The sequence below is a fragment of the Podarcis gaigeae genome, assembly GCF_964106915.1.
Source record: "Podarcis gaigeae genome assembly, chromosome: 13".
Classification (NCBI taxonomy): domain Eukaryota; kingdom Metazoa; phylum Chordata; class Lepidosauria; order Squamata; family Lacertidae; genus Podarcis; species Podarcis gaigeae.
The window spans coordinates 47,232,774-47,238,815 of NC_139689.1; positions in this window are offsets into that span (position 1 = coordinate 47,232,774).

Below are 6,042 nucleotides of genomic sequence, written 5' to 3' on the forward strand. Positions count from 1 at the left end.
ATTTCCTTTTTCTAAAAAAAAAGGAAGGTTCTCAAATTGCTTCAGAATTCATCCTCTCCCCATTCTTCTTTCCCAACCTTATACTGTACTTAACGCTAATGTCTCACAACAAATGTAACTGATTTGTGAGAACAAATGTACAACCTGAAAATAGAGACAAGGCATGTACTTTTGGAAACTGAGAAAATCATATATATATATATATATATATATATGAAGGTTTTGGTGTCCTCGGGTGTCTTCCCGTGTAAAAGTTGGGGTGTCTAGGCGACGTTTCGACGAGGTCTCACTCGTCATCTTCAGGCTGGTGCTTTCGGCTTCTTGTTACTGGAACAGAGCGGGATCTCAATGTTTGAGTTCCTATAAATACTGTAGAGGGGGTGTGGTGTCTAGCCTCCAATGTTCTGGGCAGAGAGGAAGTTCCCAGGCTAGTGTGCCTTTTCTTCTTTTGTTCCTTAATTACTTGAGAGATACCTTGAGTGATTTCTTGAGTGATATCCTGAGTACCACTTAGGTGGGTCATTAGGTGTGGATTAGTTGCTAAAGTCTTTGTGTCTTGACCTCTTGAACTTTGTGAAGAGTTTTCCTGAGAAGATGGCTGTATTGCACTTAGTTGTGCTTTGGCTTGGCTTCGTGTATAGGGGCGAGCTGTGGTTTTGTGGCTTGTGTCAGCCAGATCTGTGTAGGGATTGCAGGGGGGTGCAGCATCCGGAGGTGCCACCATGGATTGGCTACTGGATGGTGTCAGTAATTCATCTGTGGAGAGGGTCTGGGTTTGGGTCTGGTGTGGTTGATTGGTGTTGGCGTTCTGTGTGCCTCTGGATCTGGTGTCAGTTTTTGTGGGGAGGGCTAATTTCCAGATGTCTGGCAAGCGGGATGTGTCGTCACGCTTGTTCATGTTGTGAGGGTGTTTCTCTATCTCGATGGCTTCCATGATTATTCTCTTGTGGTGATGTTCCGTGTTAAAGAGCAATTTGGAATCTGCAAAATTAATTTCGTGTCCTGTTTCTTTCATGTGTTGGAAAAGAGAGGAAGTTTTTTCTTCTTTTTTGACGGCATTCTTGTGTTCTGCGATACGTGCATTTATTCGTCTGTTTGTTTGTCCAATGTACGTGGCTGGGCAGACTTTGCAGGGTATTTCATAGATCCCTTGGTTTTCCAACTGGATTTTATCCTTGGGGTTTCTGAGGATATTGGCTATTTTTTGGTTGGTGCAAAAGGCTGTTTTGATATTGTGTTTATGGAGGATTTTGCTAATTTTATCTGTAGTGCCCTTGATATAAGGAAGGAGGGCCATGCCATTGTTTTCTTCTGTGTCTTGGTTTTTGGGGGGTGTTTCCTTTTGGATTAGCTTCGTAATCCTGTTTTGCTGGTATCCATTGGCAATTAACACATTTGAGAGATTCTGTAACTCAGTTGTCAAGTGGTCTTTGTCAGCCAGGCGTTTGGTTCTGGAGATGAGAGTCTTGGCTACGGAGTTTATTTGTGCAGGGTGGTGGTGTGATTGTGCATGTAAGTAGCGGTTGGTGTGTGTTTTTTTCTGGTAGATAGTGTGTCCTAGGGAGCCATCAGGTTTTTTGTAGATTAGGACGTCAAGGAAGGGAAGTTGGTTGTTGGCTTCTATTTCCATAGTGATTTGTATTTTGGGGTGTAAGTTGTTGAGATGTGTGAGGAAGGCATGGCCCTCCTTCCTTATATCAAGGGCACTACAGATAAAATTAGCAAAATCCTCCATAAACACAATATCAAAACAGCCTTTTGCACCAACCAAAAAATAGCCAATATCCTCAGAAACCCCAAGGATAAAATCCAGTTGGAAAACCAAGGGATCTATGAAATACCCTGCAAAGTCTGCCCAGCCACGTACATTGGACAAACAAACAGACGAATAAATGCACGTATCGCAGAACACAAGAATGCCGTCAAAAAAGAAGAAAAAACTTCCTCTCTTTTCCAACACATGAAAGAAACAGGACACGAAATTAATTTTGCAGATTCCAAATTGCTCTTTAACACGGAACATCACCACAAGAGAATAATCATGGAAGCCATCGAGATAGAGAAACACCCTCACAACATGAACAAGCGTGACGACACATCCCGCTTGCCAGACATCTGGAAATTAGCCCTCCCCACAAAAACTGACACCAGATCCAGAGGCACACAGAACGCCAACACCAATCAACCACACCAGACCCAAACCCAGACCCTCTCCACAGATGAATTACTGACACCATCCAGTAGCCAATCCATGGTGGCACCTCCGGATGCTGCACCCCCCTGCAATCCCTACACAGATCTGGCTGACACAAGCCACAAAACCACAGCTCGCCCCTATACACGAAGCCAAGCCAAAGCACAACTAAGTGCAATACAGCCATCTTCTCAGGAAAACTCTTCACAAAGTTCAAGAGGTCAAGACACAAAGACTTTAGCAACTAATCCACACCTAATGACCCACCTAAGTGGTACTCAGGATATCACTCAAGAAATCACTCAAGGTATCTCTCAAGTAATTAAGGAACAAAAGAAGAAAAGGCACACTAGCCTGGGAACTTCCTCTCTGCCCAGAACATTGGAGGCTAGACACCACACCCCCTCTACAGTATTTATAGGAACTCAAACATTGAGATCCCGCTCTGTTCCAGTAACAAGAAGCCGAAAGCACCAGCCTGAAGATGACGAGTGAGACCTCGTCGAAACGTCGCCTAGACACCCCAACTTTTACACGGGAAGACACCCGAGGACACCAAAACCTGCATTCCTGTACCCGTGAAAATCTACGAAAGCATATATATATATATATATATATATATATATATATATAATTGCTTCAGAAGCGCGAAGAACTGAATTCATGGTTGGAAAACAGAGAGAGCAGAAATTGAAAATACCTTCCATTCCTAATCACTGGTCATCCTGGCTTTGTGGCACATATTTTCAAAAGTCTAATGATCAAGCCAACAGATCAGTGGTTGGTGCCATCTTGTTTGTTAATCCAAGAGGCTTATTCAGTTTTAGTGCATACACACACACATACACACGTTGGGGTGGTATATTGTCAGGCATGAACAAGCTGGCAGTAAATCACACCACGTGAGTTGGCATTAACTCTTTATTGTTGTTGTTGTTGTTTAGTCGTTTAGTCGTGTCCGACTCTTCGTGACCCCATGGACCAGAGCACGCCAGGCACTTCTGTCTTCCACTGCCTCCCGCAGTTTGGTCAGACTCATGTTTGTAGCTTCGAAGACCCTATCCAACCATCTCGTCCTCTGTCGTCCCCTTCTCCTTGTGCCCTCCATCTTTCCCAACATCAGGGTCTTTTCCAGGGAGTCTTCTCTTCTCATGAGGTGGCCAAAGTATTGGAGCCTCAGCTTCACGATCTGTCCTTCCAGTGAGCACCCAGGGCTGATTTCCTTCAGTATGGAGAGGTTTGATCTTCTTGCAGTCCATGGGACTCTCAAGAGTCTCCTCCAGCACCATAATTCAAAAGCATAAATTCTTCGGCGATCAGCCTTCTTTATGGTCCAGCTCTCACTTCCATACATCACTACTGGGAAAACCATAGCTTTTATTATACGGACCTTTGTTGGCAAGGTGATGTCTCTACTTTTTAACTCCTTATTAGCAAAACCCCAATCTGCACAGACCTGGCGGAGTGTCAGCCTGAAAGACCACAGCCACCTATCCCTGGAAAGTCTTGCTCCCATGAAGCGGCTGCTGAGACTGAAGGTCCCCAACTCCCCCAGCTGTCTAAGTCTCCTCCTCTCCAGGGTTTTCCCCAAGCCACTGGAGACTGCTTCTGCACACAGCCAATATCTCTGTTCCACCCTTTTCATGCCTCTCCTGGTTCTGGGAGACTTCAAAGAGGGGAGCTTGCAGCAGCAGGAGACACCTTGTCTTCTTCACCAGCCTCACTCTTGGCCTCTCTCCTCTCATCCTGCTTCATTTTCTGCCTCTGAGTCTGATTCTGGACTTCTTTCTGCCACAGAATCTCCCAGCTCACTCAGCCCTGTTACCACCTCCACATCCGACACCTCCTCTTTCCAGTCCTCCCTGTCTTCTCCCTCTGACCATTCGTCATTGTCTCCTCACCACTCCCCAGGCTCTAAGCCTTCTTCATTTGAACCCTCTTCTTTTGGTAGTTCCCCAGCTTACCTTAGAGTGATGCTGCATAGCCTTGGCAGTGTCTTGCGCCCGAACAAAACATGGGGTTGGGCTCGATTCTAAGCCAAAGCGGACTGTGGGGTCATTGGGTTTCCTCCCATTCAGCTTTAAAGAGCAGGTTTTGGTGGAGAAAGCTCTGGGGCAAAAACAAACAACAACAACAACAACAACAACAACAACAACAACAACAACAATAATAATAATAATAATAATATATTATTTGTACCCCGCCCATCTGGCTGGGTTTCCCCAGCCACTCTGGGTGGCTTCCAACAAAGATGAAAGATACACTAAAATGTCACATATTAAAAACTTCCCTGAACAGGGCTGCCTTCAGATGTCTTCTGAATGTCAGGTAGTTGTTTATCTCTTTGACATCTGATGGGAGGGCATTCCACAGGGCGGGCGCCACTACTGAGAAAGCCCTCTGCCTGGTTCCCTGTAACTTGGCCTCTTGAAGTGAGGGAACCGCCAGAAGGCCCTCGGAGCTGATAGCATGATAGGACACAGAGCTGATAGCATGTTAGGACACAGAGTTTTAAAGTGCACACCTGTGCCTGGGAAGAGCTGGGCAAAATGTAAGTGTAGATAAGCCCTGAGTCTACATAGAAGAGTTTGGATTTGATATCCCATGTTATCACTACCTGAAGGAGTCTCAAAGCGGCTAACCTTGGGGGGCCACTAGGGGTGCATTGGAAGATGGCCGACAATACCATCTCTCCGGACCACACAGGGTAATTAAGAGGCTTTTATGGGAGTAGGCAGCCTCCCTTGTTGCCCCAGGGAATGGGGAACACTGCCCTTGCCTGCTGTGCCCATAAATCACCCCCTAATTCAAAAGAAGGGGGTGAGGGCACTAGGCAGAATGCCCCCGTGCGGACTCCGGCTCTCCTAGACGCTGTCTCTGATTGCACACTAGCTGCAGCAATTTGGAATAATTAATTACAAAAGAAACAAATGCACATATTTCAAGTTAAGAAGGGGAGTGAAGACTGCTAATAGAAGGGACCACTGTGAAAGAAGACGATGGGTTGGAGCAACAGGAATATTTCAGAAGAAGATACATCAAAGCTGGGTATGTAGGCAACAGGACTGGATGGGGGGGGGGACCTTTCTTTTCTTTTCTTCTATGTGATTAACCAAGAACCCCCCCCTCGTTAGAACCGTCGGTTAACTGACCCAAGCAGGATGATTAAGGACTGTGTGTAAATGAATTTTAACCAAAAGTATGCTTTATGGAGATCAAGTAAAGAACAAGAGCTTTTGGAATGGCGCAGCAATAAATACAGAGTCGCCGTGTTGGTAGGTTTTGCCGAAGGATTTATAACCGCGAGGATGAATGGATTTGTTTTCAGACTGCATTCCTGGTGAATCTCCTCAGAGGTTTGAGAAAGGCGACAGATTTGTGAAGATTAACGACGCTAAGGCTGTTTTGATTTATGGAAGTGATGTTATACGGAAAACGTATGGATATGGCTGTTGGATTAAATATATATATATATATCCACACAGGATTACAAACTGTTTTAACCCGCTTGTGGAGACTATCAGAGGTCACAAAGAGAAAGGAAAAATATATGAAAATAAGAAGAAGAGATGTGGAAAAACAATAAGAAAGGACTGGATAGTACTGTGAACATCATATGGTCAGATTTGTGGACATTAAAGCAGTAGCAAGAAGATGATTGGATCCCTTTCGGAACTTGAAATATGGGTACCCCCAACAAAAACAAACAATTCGGCTTTGTAATTTGGAATTTATGTAATTTGGTTTGATTTGATGTGATTGGTCGGTTAATAAAAATTATTCTAAAAAAAAAAAAGCAGCTAACCTTCTCCTTTCCCTTTTCCCCCCACAACAAATACTCTGTGAGG